The sequence below is a fragment of the Symphodus melops genome, assembly GCF_947650265.1.
Source record: "Symphodus melops genome assembly, chromosome: 23".
NCBI lineage: Eukaryota > Metazoa > Chordata > Actinopteri > Labriformes > Labridae > Symphodus > Symphodus melops.
In genome coordinates, this window is record NC_136713.1 from 6,546,062 (window position 1) to 6,560,910 (window position 14,849).

Consider the following 14,849-nt stretch of genomic DNA (forward strand, 5'->3'; position numbering starts at 1 on the left):
AAATGAAAGCACTTTACAAAATGTTTGCCACGTTGGGATGAACTGAGATGCCAACTGCATGCCAGGCCTCATCGCACAAGATTTGTTCCTGGCCAGCATAAAACCACCCTTGACTTTAGAAAAAGACAACAATGATATACAGATGGAGTGATCCATTAAAATACATCAGTCCATAGAAACCAAAACTCTAAGATGAAGTGAAAACCAACTGATTGCAATTTTTCACAACCATGTTAATTTGAGCTGATACAACAAGGTTTATAATGGGTCCATCTAATGGTTTCCAAACTGCACATCTCATCAAAGAATCCACCCTCTGGGGCCTCATTTGATAGATCCAGAAGTATCTTTCTCATTTATAGTTTGGGATCTCCCAAAATCCATTCTTTCATGACTGAGTTTTTTTTTCTTCCTCACCGTGTCTGCTCTCCTCAGACAAAAAAAAAAAGAATTGTTAAATGCACAGTATACCTCCATTGGGGAAGGTGTCATATTGGACACACTATAGACGAAGTATGTAGCTTTCAATCCCCATTGACACAATGCAATCAGGCCAGAGCAGCTGTTTAATTCTGGAAGCTAGGTAGAGGACGGGGCTGTCATGATGTTCCAAGACCAGGAGCTGGTTTTACAGTTTTCTTTCGGACACAATGTGTGTACAATACATGGACCCCTGGATCCTTATTTGGCTGGGGGAAAATGATGATGCAAATTGCAGCTCTCAAACAGAGACGATTGTCAGAGTTGCCTGGAGTTTGGAAGCTTTGGTATGCCAACCGTCAAAGGACAGAAAACCAAAGGGTACCAATCATTGGGTATCAAAGACTTATCTGTGTTTGTTTCCGATTGATAAATCTCTAAATAAGAGTAAAATTGTTATGGCTCAGCTCCAGGTCAGAACACTAGTTATCTCATACAATTCTGGAATCAAGCAGGTCTAGAAGCTTTTGAGTGACTCAACAATAATCCACCATGAGTGCTTGGTATCAGTGGCGAGGAAAAACCTTGTTTATGCAGGCCGAAAACCTCAAGCAGAATTAGACTGATTTGTGGAAAGATTTGCTTCAACCCAGTTCTTAGACAAATCTTGAAGCAACTTTTTGAAATAGTATTGGAGCAACCCACAATTAATCCATTATGGTAAGGAAAACCTTCCTTTTTAACAGGCAGATCAGATTTATTGGACACAGCCAATTGGGGGTTTCCTATTGTCATTGCAAAATGTGAACATTTTGAGGCAATTCTGTGTGTTTAAAGTTTGTCAACCATTGGGGGGGGGGGGGAGCCCACTGGCCTGGGGCGCCAAGCAGTTGCCTGCCTTGCCTGTTGACAAGCTGCGCCTCTGTAGACAGTCATGACTCAGAGAGACATTTACAGAGGATATACAGTACTCGATTTCTGCTGCATTGATGTGTAAAATGTTGCCCATTCTTCCTTTAAGCCTTCTCCAGTCTAAATAATAGACTTAAACCATACAATAAAAACACAGTCAAGTTGGTGTATTTCTAAAACTGTCCATTGCAGTAACTCTCCCCCTGCAGTAGCAACAGTTCTTTTCCCGAAATGGGTTCTGTTGGTAACAGGTAGAGGATAAGTAATGTGCTTTAGGGCAGCTGGAGTTCACTTGAGTTCATGTCCCGCCACCTCCACCTATATCTGTTCCAACAGTTTGAACTACAACCACTGACTAGCTCAAAAAAAAAAAAAACATTCACAGTCATTATTTTCCAACCTTTCCTGAGGATTTCTAGCAGGGCTATCACAGGTAAAGAGAAAGAACCACCATAAAAAAGGCAAAATGAATTGTTCCGCAGCATTTTGGAGTTCCTAATAGAAATAGAATAAAGCGGAGCTGTGCATGTTGCCCGCTGTTTCTTTCTCCTTTAGAGTACAGAGAGGGTTAAAGAGAGAGTTAAAAGACGGCGAGAGAAGGTGTTTCTTCCTTGCCGAGGTAATTACATATTGATCCAAGTCACTGAAGATCTAAACTGTGACACCCTGCTTAGTTTTATCTTTAGAGAAACATGTCTGTTTTCCTTTGCTTTGTCCCTTTAAATTCTACAGTGGCTTAGAGAGAGGAGAGATGATATTCAGCTAATTACATTTTCATGGAGCAGTCCCTCTTCCCTCGCCTCCCGCTTTCAGGTCTCTGTTGTTATAGACTTTACAATTACTTCATAATTAAATGGTGGAGGTCTTTCTACTCTACTGTTTGCAAAGTCCTTTATTCGTTCTATGACAGAGACTTTTTAAATTACCCAGGCACTCCCTCTCTCTCCGCCTCTCACTCTCTCTCTGTCTTTCAGAATTCAGACGCTGCCTGTCCAATGATCCAGAACAGCCTTCAGTGTCCCCCCCCCGCTGATGAATTAAAAGTGTTCCTTTGGCATTCGAGGCCTTGGTGGAAGATTCAAAGGCAGGAGGCGAGTAAAAAAAAAAACCTTCTCTTTGAGAGAGGGAGAGGGGAAGGAGTCACACTTGTCAAGCTAGAATAAGATTCTTTTTCCAGGATGCAAGGAGTGATGGACTGTATTAAGAAACGACAATGGCATCTCAAGGCCACCAACGTAATGGGGGACAAAAATGCACTTTTACAGCATCGACAGGACAAGAAATGAATGAAAAAACGTAAAGTTGGAGATTATTGAGCCTTCATGTCATGCATGATGTCATGTGGCTTTTGGTTTTGTTCTGAGAGCTGCTGAAAGTATCTATTCAGTAGTATCAGTCGAGGAGGAGGGAGACCAAATGAAAGAAACTTTCTTTTATAACATTCAGATACTCTTTCGTTTGCAGCACTCGCCAACAAAGCACGCCCTGCTTGACCCTCAGTTATTGTAAAATTTCAATTCGGTGTTTTATCTCGCACACTTATTTCGCAACCCTCTCCAGGGTCTGGTTCACAGTCTGCGAACATGTCTGACTCACTCTTCTTTTTTCTTTTTTTTTTACAATTGAGCCAACTGAGGTGTTGCATCACAAAGCCAGGGAGTGTGGATGAGTAGAAAAGGCCTTTATCCGCACATTTTGATCTCTCAGACATGGTTAAAACTCTGAGAAAAGGTTCAAATTCTAAGGTCAACTCCATTACTGAAAAACCAAAACACAATAAGAGTACTTCATGCTAATTATTAGACAGTGTACACATCATGTCTACTTAAAATCAACTTAACTATAGAACCTTTGTCTTAAAGCTAGCGTAGGTGACTTCTAATGTTTCATCTTCTATAAATTTGAATGAAAATCATCCAATTTTGTTGATTTAATCCCATTTTCTGTCACTTGTATCCAATTGGTAATTTAAGATTTGCTCTAAATTCAGTGTTTCAGCAAGAATCCCCTTCCATTTTACTCAGCATTTTGAAGCTACATTCAAAGAAGATTCACTGATCTTGAATTTATAGTCAATAAACTGCTTTTACTTCTTTGTCTTTTTGAGATACAGCCAATGTTTAAACATCAGTAAATATTGAAGAGTTGATATCCTTTTACACTCCTCTTTTCCTTGTTGGGTTCTCGCAACTTCAGTCACAAACGTTAGAACAACATTTCAAGTACAAGTAATCCACTCTGTATTAGAGGATTGGCTATTTTTCCAAAAAGATAAATGGAAATAAATCAAAGCAACTTTCACTATCTGGTTAATTTTTAAGGAACAGCTTCTGCCAGGTTTAAAAACCAGTGAAACTTTTTCACAAGCTATCCAATGATTCTCAGCTTTGGTGTGAATTCTCAGCTGGTTAAGCTCCATTTCATTGAAATGTACATATCATATTCCTTAATCTTTCCATTTTCCTATCCAAGCCCTGAGCCTTCATTCTGTCTCCCATTTTTATGCACTTCATCTCATTTTTTTTCCTTCTCTGGCTTGAACCCCATTGCCCTTCTTTTTTCTTTTAAAAAAAAAAGAAAAAAAAAGGAGGGATTGAATATTTTAGTGAAATAGTCTCATATCATTCTACGTTCACTTCTCTCTCTCTCTCCACACACACACACACACACACACACACACACACACAGTATATATATATATATATATATATATATGTTTTAAGACTATTTGGTTAAAAGCACATTTAATTAAATCATGAGATTGGATCAGGGTTTGTACAAGTGTTTCTTGTGCCCAAAAGAAAATGGTAATAAATGCTAACAATACTTAGACTACTTGGATAATACTGAGCTCCAGAACTCAATGACTTGCATTACATAATCAAAGTAGTTTAAAAAAATGCAACAGCTCAGTTTGTGTTATAGGAAGCATTCACAACTTTTTCAATGTCAACAACTTGTTCTGCTCTTGTTTGTTTACCCCAAAATTTGGCTGTGACAGCTTTTTATCTGCAAAGGCACTGAGATGCTTGACAGTTAAGAAGGTCTAATGCAGCTTCCAATCTCCACAGTCTAATTCCCCCACACAAACACCAGATGGGCCAGCGCCAGTGCAAGATAATCAAAAGCCCTTTTCATTTATTTGAAAGTGTGTCCTAAATGACAAATAATCTTCACTGACAAAGCACAAAAAGCAACCCAGTGACGTTGGTTTGAGGGAAGTGATTGGCATACACTGTACATGAACTGTTAATTTCAATAGAAGATAGCAACCGTCCAAAATTGACCAAAGACATTCATTGGCAGGTGTTGCTTCACCCCTACTGATATAGTGGCTTTCCATTGTATTCCTCTTATATGACCACCTTTGATGCAACACTTGCACCAAAGGGGGATATGTATTGCAAAGATTTTCATTCCTTTTTCATACTTCTTTGACATATACACGAATAACCTCCAAGTCCTGCAGTGAATGCTGGTTTTGATATAAATGTCATTCCTACCTGAGAGGTATCACGAGTCTGCAGTGTTACTTAAAGTTATGCTTCACACATGCGGATGTCCCTTCCAAAGAGTCTGGGTTACGAAACGATTGAGGTATGAGGTAAGTGCCATTATTTAGCCTTTTGCAAACAATTACTGAACATTTTGAGCAGTGGCGGCTGGTCAATGGATGGTGGAATTGGTGCCCCTCAATCACTCCCAAAAAGGAGAGTGACTGACCTTCTCTGAATAAAACAAGATCATTTACTAACCCACTAATTTTTAATATGTAACATGCTAAAGGGCAAAGTGAATGTCATAAAAGGATTTCAATAGAAATGTAGATGAAAAACATTTACACATTTAAAGTTACTGAGTGGTGAAATTTCAGACCTTAGGTGCAAATGCTGTGAAACCATACAATCTCATATGAGTAGAAAGCCGTGATCATTTTTTGACGCTTTAGTACCTAAAGCTTGACATTGGGAAATGGGTTTGTTGCAAAAAAAATTGTTTCGATTCTTTGTTTGTTTGTCTGGACAGACAAGTGTCTTGAGAGTCAGAATGGTGGCACAATCAAGCAACTGCTAGACAACAGTAAGACATTTACTTGATAATGAAAGGAAATTCTCAGGACTTTAGAAACAGACTCAGCAACTGCCCAAAAGTAATTAATTCCTCGAGAACAACAGCAACAACAACAACATTTTTACCAATAAGAAGCCAATTATGGTGCCTATAAGACCCCAAACAACCTCAAGTGACTATAAGACAGCCATAATGGGCAAGTAGCCCATCACGCTGGTAAATCATGCTCCTATACATACTCCTATACAATCGTATTTAAGTAAAATTGCTTGGCCTCCTTTCTGAAGCTACATATTAGGGCAATATTTTCTGCAATCTTCAAATGAGCAGCCCTATTAAACCCCTAGTACAGTTACAGAAAAAAGAGCAAAGCAGCCAGAATCGCCCGACAGGGAAGCAGGGGAGGAAGCATTCTATTGTCTCTGCACCCTGAGCCAGTTTGGCTTAATGGAGGAAACCATGAAATACTGAATCAGACCCAAGTGGGTGAATGGATAAAGTTAGAGAATCGCTGACAGATTCACAACATAATGGGCAGGCTTACTGTCACCAGCACTCCCACAGCAATGAAACGGTTAAGAGCATTTCAGAGATTACGTGCCATTTAGGAACACTGAATTGGGTGGGGTTGGTGCTAAATTTGTTCAATGCAGAGCCAGAGGCTGGAGATCTATGCTCGGTGCCACTGAGCCGTGATCTGCACTCACTGGCCTGAACTTCCTTCCCCTTGCCGTGATGAATGAGAACAAAGTTCTGCCTGATTTATTTAAATATAATAAAATTGCTAGCGCATCATTCTATAGAATAAAAGTAGGGAGTAAAACAAGATGTGAGGGTACATATAAAAGACTGGGGCTTTAATTTTTATGCAAATATAATTAATCATTATAGTAAGCTCCACAGGTCGCCTGAAAGTAAAGTATCAATGAATTACATTGGTCTTTTTGTTACCATTTGTCCTACCTGGATAGTTGTCAAAGTCTTGAGAATGTTCCATCAATCCATCCTCAATTTATACCAGCCTATTCTCTTGGAGGTCATAGGGGGTTGGATTGGATCCCAGCTGACACAGCAGACAGGTCGGCAGTCAATCACACACCTAAAACACAATGAGGAAGAACCGGTCAAGCTGATATTACATTCACAGACAATTAAGATTTGCCAATTAACCAACATGGCAGAGAGGTTACTCCATGCATAAAGGCCATAGCTGACTGGCAGGTTTGGACCAAAGACCAAAGCCCAATCGCCTGCCAAGAATTTAAGATCACTAAAACGCATGTTATATATTTCAACCCATTTCGACGGCATTATGTTTTGGAGCAGTCCATCCACTTAGCTATCCTGACATTGGTCCATCCAATGGGTGCCAAATTAACAATTTGTCAAGGGATTTTTTAAAGCTCAGTCAAATACAGCCACCTTGACCATATGTTGGTTGAAGCAAAAGATTAAGGCCCCTCTGATTGCTCAAAACAGCTCAAGGACCGGTCACTTTCATTATGACATTGTAATATCCTGAGAAAAAAAAAAAACACTTCTTGTCTCAAGAAATCTTAACAGTATCTTGAAATTTTTCTAAACCATTCACACCAAGTTTAAGATCACTTTGTCCTTCACATCTGTCCATTTCTGAACAAAATATCTCAACACTGATTTGTTTATGAATTATGCCATTAGGGATTGATTAGTGGGGCAGCAGTCTATGGTATAATGCCTTCTAATTGATTGTGGGACCACCCCTACTATGTAATGTAGAACTATGTATGCTATTGTTGTATTTTAAGGCTACTTCATTCTTGTAATAATTTACAAAAGAAAACCCTACCCTATTCCCACTGCCGCACTGATGAATGTAAACCAAAAGTCACATTTTCAGTACTTCCAGTCACATTTTCTTTCACGTTCACTTCCATCTTCCTCTGTATAACTGGATGTTTTGGAGCGTTGAAACTATTTATAATTGCTGGATTCAAATCTGGGTGTCCCATATGGGACACATAATAAGCCAATGAGGATTCAGACTTAAGAGATTTCCAAGAGGCCTCTCATCCCGCCATGCCAATCTCTCGACTCCATGCTTAAGCTGCATCATAACAAAGTCAAACGCATGTTTCCAATGTGGTAAATCGGACAATTGTGCAGTCATCCAAAGGGGAACACCCATCCAGCCAACTGAGACATGTATGTTCACAAACCTTTTTGGAAAGGGCACTCTGGTATGTCGAGATAAGGGAAATGAAGAAATTATGTGAAGTAATAGGCATGAGGGGCACTAATCCTTCCCAATTGCTAAATGCAATGCTATAACATTTCTCCCAATATCCTGTCAAGATCCTCAAATGCAGTTAATTATGCCTACTGTGAAACATTGATTCACTTTAAATCCTTCATGTCCTCGGTGCCGCTCTTGCAGGCTGACCAGAAAGCGAAAGATATTACTCTGCAAGTCTTGCATACAGCCTAAATCTGTCAAGAAAGGTTTGATAAGGGCCTCCGTGTATTTTGTCTTCTTTTTTTTTCTCCCCTTGTCTTTCTCCCCACCAGCCCTTGTCTGTGCAGGACTCTAAAATAAGAAATCCCTTTCTGCAGATATAATTAATCACTCTGGGAGAACAGGGCGTGTAATTATTTAGGTTACCACAGAATTCTCCAACTCCCCCCCATCCACTCTACATCGAAGCGAGGTCTTAAGCAGACAGAAACCAATTGCGGCAGCTGACGACCAAAGTGTTTTTGCTTTGTTTTGAAGGACGAACGCTTGTCCATCATTTCGACACATTTTAAGAATTCTCAGCATGAATGAATACCAAAACAAAAGAGGCGATAAAAGTAAGCGTCTGTTTTGGTATTTGAAGTAGAAAATGTCATATCTGATTTGCATGGTTTTCAGTTCATCAAGATACTACTGGCAGTTTTTGTATCAAAAAAACAAGAAAAGAAAGAGCTGAGGCTTTTTATAAAGCTCGATAATACAGTCATAATGACGGCAGTGATGACGCTGATAGTTGACGACTGGTGCTGAATATAAAAAAAAGCTGTCCAGAGAACCTTTTTTTTCCCTTTCACACAGTAAGAAAAAAGTGTTGGCAAACAGCAGCAGGATATTTGTTGAGCATGAGTAAGATAGTGGAGAGAGCAGAGTGGGGTGGGATCGTCTCGCCTCTTCTTTCCCTCCTCGGCCTCTCTTGCAGGCAATTATATACCCTCCCCCTTTGCTGATAAAGAGTTCAGCATCAGTTCACCAAAAGATTAATACGGCACGAAGAACACACTCTTTGGAATGGTCCTGGCTGATTCTGAATTAGCACGATTAGAGGGGACCTCAGCTAAAAAATCCCCCTGGCAGACGAGTCCAGCAGCCCATAGAAAGTTGCTACTGTGCAGCGTCAGCGGGTTTGCATCTAGCAGCCAGCACAAGAAAAAGGGGGAAACAGGCCAGTAATGTGAGCACTGCCAATTGGATAACACAGGTGTCCAAATGAAGGATGGCAGCGCTTGTCAGGAGGTTGATTGAGTTGAGCCTTTTTGAAGGGAGGGGAGACAGATCGTGTACTTTCTGTGGGGTGTGATGTCCAAAAGGGAGAGAGCTTAGAGCCGGATCAGTCTTGCAAGTGAAAGGACCACAGCATACATCTTGCTAATTTCTCCTGATGAGCTGTGTTATTAAGAATGTGTCAGGTTGCTATTCTGCAACTAATCTGAGATCATCTTTATTTCATTGATGTACTGCTGGTAGGTTTTACGGCAATGGCGTTGCAAGGTTGGCTGTGTACCGCAGTAACAGGACATGTATATGCCAATTGCTGTTTGAAGATGTCAGCTAAATGCTAACACAAGCAAGCTAAACTCATTGAGGAATAGGCAAAGGACACAAAAAGTGATTTCAAACCAAACAGTGCTGGAATGGAACTTTTTTTTTGTCTGTATACACATGCCATGGTATCTACTCTGAAGCAGGAGCTAAAATGTTCCTCTTAATAGGGTTCTAGGAACTATAATACGCAATTCCTAGTTTTTGCAGTGTGGAATAAATAAGAAAGGAGGGCGATTCTGACAGTTTGCATAATTATGAGGAAGTTCCTAAGGTCTGAAAACACCTATTATCTTCAGAAATGTTAAACACAGCAGGGTTTTCTTAGATATTAAATGGAGTCTCACTCAGATTTTGGTGGAGGTTTCATGGGACTCAGACTTGATATCAAACAAGGATTTTTACTATTCTAAACCCAATTTCCAAAGGCCTTTAACCAAAGTAATTTTGATTTAATGGTGGCACTAGAGAAAAAGTCAGAAGACCACTAAAGTGATTACAATTCATCCGGACGAGAATATGAATATCTGTACCAAATGTCATAGCAATCCATCCAATAGTTGTCAAGATATTTAATTAAAAACAAAAATGTCAATCCCAGGGTTGTGCTGGAGGAAAAGTCAAGGGTTCATGTGTGTCAGCAGGTTTCATCCTTTGGAATTAAAGCTAGTTCCAAATTTGGCACCAATCCATTCACTAGTTATCAAGATCATTCACTAAATGCAGGAATTCACCTTTTGTTGGTTTTTCAGAAATGTTGGTGCAGGTCATCCATTTCTTTGCAACAGACCAACATTGGCAACCCTGTAGCCAGTACTACTGGCATAAATTAACAATACAACAACATAAATACTCATCGAAGAACAATATTAAATGGAACAGATCTGGAAAACTCACTTCAGAGCATTGCCAGCATTTTTAGTCATAGGTGTACACCGTGATGATAAATATTGCATTTGACTGCAATAAAACACTAATTAATGGTGAGAAGGACCAAATGAAACAAACATTGGTAAGAAATTTTGATTTATTTTCTAAATTTTATGTCAGTTAAACTGTATGATTGCATAAAAAACAAGTTCAATATGTGTGGTGAAATGAACCGAAGTTTGTTCACAAATTCCAAGCCAAGGTCTCTCTAAGTGTGTGGGTGAGCTCAATAAATACTATGTACAATGGAGTGCGTTTCATTGGCGTTATCACGCTTGTGTGTTGTGGAAACACAGATGCAAGCCCCTTCTACCCCCACCCGATCTAGTCTTTCATTTCCCTCCCACACACTGCCTCTGCTACAGTGCTGACTCTAAAGTGACTAACACTTTAAGAGTTCCTGTAGCCAGGGGAAAGACTGTCAAGCAAAATTATGTGTTGGGAAGATCTTTCATCACTGCCGTTCTTGTCATTTTGCCTTCCCTCTGCAAATAACACGGCTTTGAATTGGAAATAAACTGTGACAACAAGGAGCACATAAAGAGTGATATTGCTACTGTCATTTGAATAAAGCACAATGTGTTTGTCAGTACTGCCTCAAATCCTTCCAAATAAAACATGATTACCTTCCAGGACCTGCATTTGACGGCCAGCCTTCAGGTTTTTGACCTTTAGCTGTCCAAGAAAAGAATGCTGAGATCATTCCTTCACAAATCCTGCTGGCATAGATTTCCAAGATTGTACTCAAGTCCAAGCCGAACAGCTGCTCATTCATAATGACTATCTACAGTTCGCCAATAAGGAGCTTCACAGAAGGCAATGAGGGGTTAGCAGCCTTGCTGACGTGCACCTTATCATACGTTATTGTGTCTGAATCTCTTTATCAACTTCAGTGATTAGAACCAGCAACATTTAAGCAATGAGCTCCTCTATTATGCCTCCCCGTTTTGCTGATGGTGCACCTGATAATTGTCCTATTAAAACTTTCAAGCCACCACACTATTTTGGCACACTCCGAGCTTCAGCAAAGTCTCCATGTATTACTGTTTAGGCCCTGTCAAGACCATTTTAAACTCGAAGGCTATCTCACCTTGAATGCATGAATATCTCTTTATTATGACAATACCTTGGAAATGAATGTAGATCTCAATCTGCCAATATGACCTCTACTAGTCTTCAATAATTCAAGAGGGGCAGAAGGCAATTTCTGATGTGCTGTCAAAAGATCACAAAAGTGAGACTCAGATATTTTACAATTGGCATTATATCCTAGTGTTTATCACAAAGGCTTGGGTCAAATGGTTTGGACACATCTTTCCATCCACATTTCAATAAATGATGAGATAAGTCTGATTCAGACACTCTTACAAAAATTAGTTTAATGTTGCAACAGTTCTTTTCAGAACTATTCAACTTGCCTCCAAGACATCAATTGCGGAAAGAAAACTGTTGAAAGTTTCTTTCAGTCACAGTCAAACCATGAACTCATTTTAAAGGACATTTCACCGCTAAATCAAAAACGTATATTCGAATAAAACATGACTCTGTCATTACTTACATTGGTATTTTTTGCTTTTGTGGTGTTTCTTATAATGTCTTAGAAACTGTACAACTTAAAAAAAGGGATGTATTCAAGTCATATGCCATTATAGTGGTTAAAAGACATTGAAGTTGAGCTCCAAAGGTTATTTAATGTTTCAACATTTTCAGGTTTTTCTCTATTCTTTCATACGTGTCATCTTGAGTTACAAAACAGTGCTTATGTTTTTGTTTAAATGCCATTTGTGATTCAAACCCCAAAAAATCGAAACCTAAAGTTTTGTCAGTTATGGTACATAATGCCCTCAGCAAAAAAACAGGAATTGAACACAGCCAAGTAAAAAACAATCCTGCAATCATTTTCCAATGCATTATTGTTATGAACTGATATAGGGAACAAGTATGAAGGCTAATAACATCATCAATATATGAACAATGGTATGACTATTGACTGTATAACCTTAGATATCGTCCCATTGGTGTCAACCATTGGTATGTGAGTACTCATTTTAAAGCTCTCTCAACCTAACTTTCCATCACGTTAGCAACAGGTTAAGAGGTGAAGCTGAAGCCGACCTTAAACCTCCCGGCAAACAGCTGCATCGCTACCTGTCAATGAACAAAGCCAGCAGCTGAATTAGCTAACTTATCCAGAATTCTTAGCCTCGATGTAATCAAACCAGAAGAGTTTAAAGAAATCCTCTGCCACACAGTTTTTTTTTTTTTTTTTTTTTACCATTTTTTGAGAATATGATGATGCCATATTCACCCTTTTATACACTGACTGACTTCCATTTCGCACTAATCATATTCACACACATTCACGTGCCACGTTACCAAAGGACACTTTGACATGTAGAAAGCAATCGCATTTGAAATGTTTTGATTGAAAGATAACCCACTTAGTACCACTGAGCCACAGCTGCCCAATGATTTTACTAGTTAAAAGGCCAATACCAAGAATTACTATCATTATGTTAATCAATAGTAATCAATAGTGTGAGTGTTTAGCTTCTTTGTTGGGTTCAACCAACAAATGGGTACTCTAGTTTCTTTTTCTGCCCTGCATGTGGACTTGTTTGGGATGTTAAAATATTTACCACCAATTCTGGCTTCCAAGTCTAACATCTCATGGCAACAATGCTTTGACCTTGCCAGGTGAATTACACTGAGCTGCAGAGGTTGATATAGCAGCCTTCATTTCAGTGATAATTAAGATAAATCTAACTCTGGCAAGGGCATATGAGGCATGTTCGCCTGAAAGTAGTAGAAACATAAGTTCAATTGGTTGCACTTTTGCTGTCTAAGCCTCAAAAAGAAAAAGAAAAAAAGTGATTTTCCTTTTGCGGGGTATGTAATTTACATACTGTCAGTCTCATGTTAGTGTTTGGTAGATTGCTACTCTTCAGTCTGTCATCAAGGCAGCTCGATATACCCGGCTTACTGATAGGATCAATACGTTTCATCAAGTTGGCGCCATGTATCGGCCTTCCTGGTCATGGAAGCCATGCGAGAGGCACTGTGAAGCGAAAACAGGATGTGAGGTTAGCTGAAGGACAAGCTAGGGTCAGAGGAAGAGGAAAGAAAAGTTTAACAAAGAGAGTATGAGAGAAAGGGAAGAAGAGGACAAACGGATGAGAGATCACACTCGAATAAAGGAAGCGTCGTCTTACTGCTTGAGAGAAAATTGAGATGGAGGATTTGACAATAAGGAGGAAGAAAACAACAAAATGCTCTGTCTTCTTATAAATGAGTGCGGGAAAGGACAGAACGAGAAGGCAAATGTTCATTCAATACCCCACCAATGTTATTTTTAAGGTCTTGGCCTCGGGTGTCGGAGGATTATTTTACAGGTGAGTGAGCAGAGAGGTTGGAAAATGAGATTTAAGGTCATCAAGGAAAGTGCAAAGTCACTCTTAGAATAAACTCCAACTGGATGCTAAAACAGTTGTTGAGAAAGCTCCAGGGAGAGTTCTGTGGTTTTGAATATAGCATTACAATTACAGATACAGAATGGAGATAGAGGTTAGAGAAAGTAATCTGTAAGGATCACTTTTGCCCGTTCGTTTCATTGACTTTTGCTGAACTCTTCCATTTTCTTTCTTTAAATAGGCATGGCTTTGCGGCAAGTTCAATGAAACCTGAACCTGAAATCGAAAAAAGGACAACTTATGGAGTCTGACTCGACTGTCAGCCAGGGGGACTTCAAAAGGACTTCTGTCACACTTAAAAAGGAATCTCCTGCTGGTTGCTATTATCAACTTTTGGCATGTCAGGTTTTTAATTATAAATTAATTTCAAAAGAGCTTAAGATGTCCAAGCCCAAGCAGTTGGGGACTTTTTAAATTTTTAATGACATTTTTCTTTCTTTTAAGTTTATACCCAACTGACTGCTAGATTAGAACCTGCATAGTTCTCTTTTGTCAAGAGTGTGAATTGCTGGCCGGATGTGGTGGTCTAATCAAAAGCAGGAGGTCGTCAGCCTCCGCCACTGAAGCTGACAGGGCACCAAAGACTCTTTGGCAGCTCCACTCGCCCTTTTATATAAAGGTTCTTTGACATTCAGCCTGGGAAACAAATTGTTGCATTGCCTCGGATGATAACCAAATCACATAAGACGGCACAGAGAGGCTGATTATGCTTCTTTTGAGAGTCTACAAATATTTTCTGTCGGGTATTTGTTTTCATTGTTGTATCACGTTATGTTAGTGTTCTCAAATAAGGCAGATTGAAAGGTAGTGTAGTGATTGAAGCTATTTCCTGAGGGGAAATGAAGGTTCAGAAAGGATGCGCTGTGTCCTCATGTGGTTTCCAGGCCTTCATTCTCTCTGCCACAAAAACACACCATTTACTCTATGTGCCATTATAATTCACACCTCCCATCTTTGAGCCAAGAAAAAGCCAAATTAGCATATATATATATATATATAATGCATACAATAGCATTTCCAAAAAATATTGAGACATGTAAAATGTTCACAAAAGCAGAAAGTGAAGATTTTCATGACATTGGATCCCAATATTATATTAAAAGCTCAAAGCTATTAGATGTTGAAACATGAGACATGTGATCCTGTTCTGTTAAGTTTGTCAAAATAATTTTCTTCGCCAAAATTACAGTAATGACAGTAATGTGTGGCACATGACAGCTCATCAGCGTAAG

General features: G+C 39.4%; 1 protein-coding gene across 3 annotated transcripts in view; it reads right to left on the minus strand.

Moving 5' to 3' along the window:
- slitrk5 (SLIT and NTRK like family member 5) overlaps nt 1-14,849 on the minus strand; it is a 119,966-nt gene that overhangs the window by 18,776 nt on the left and 86,341 nt on the right. For 2 of the 3 annotated variants that reach the window (XM_079336197.1, XM_079336196.1), the window contains one exon: nt 6,367-6,502. The exons of the other annotated variant lie outside the window; for it this stretch is intronic. The gene's annotated coding sequence lies outside the window, so the exon portion shown is untranslated. The remainder of the gene's footprint in view (nt 1-6,366; nt 6,503-14,849) is intronic. 3 annotated transcript variants of the gene reach the window in all.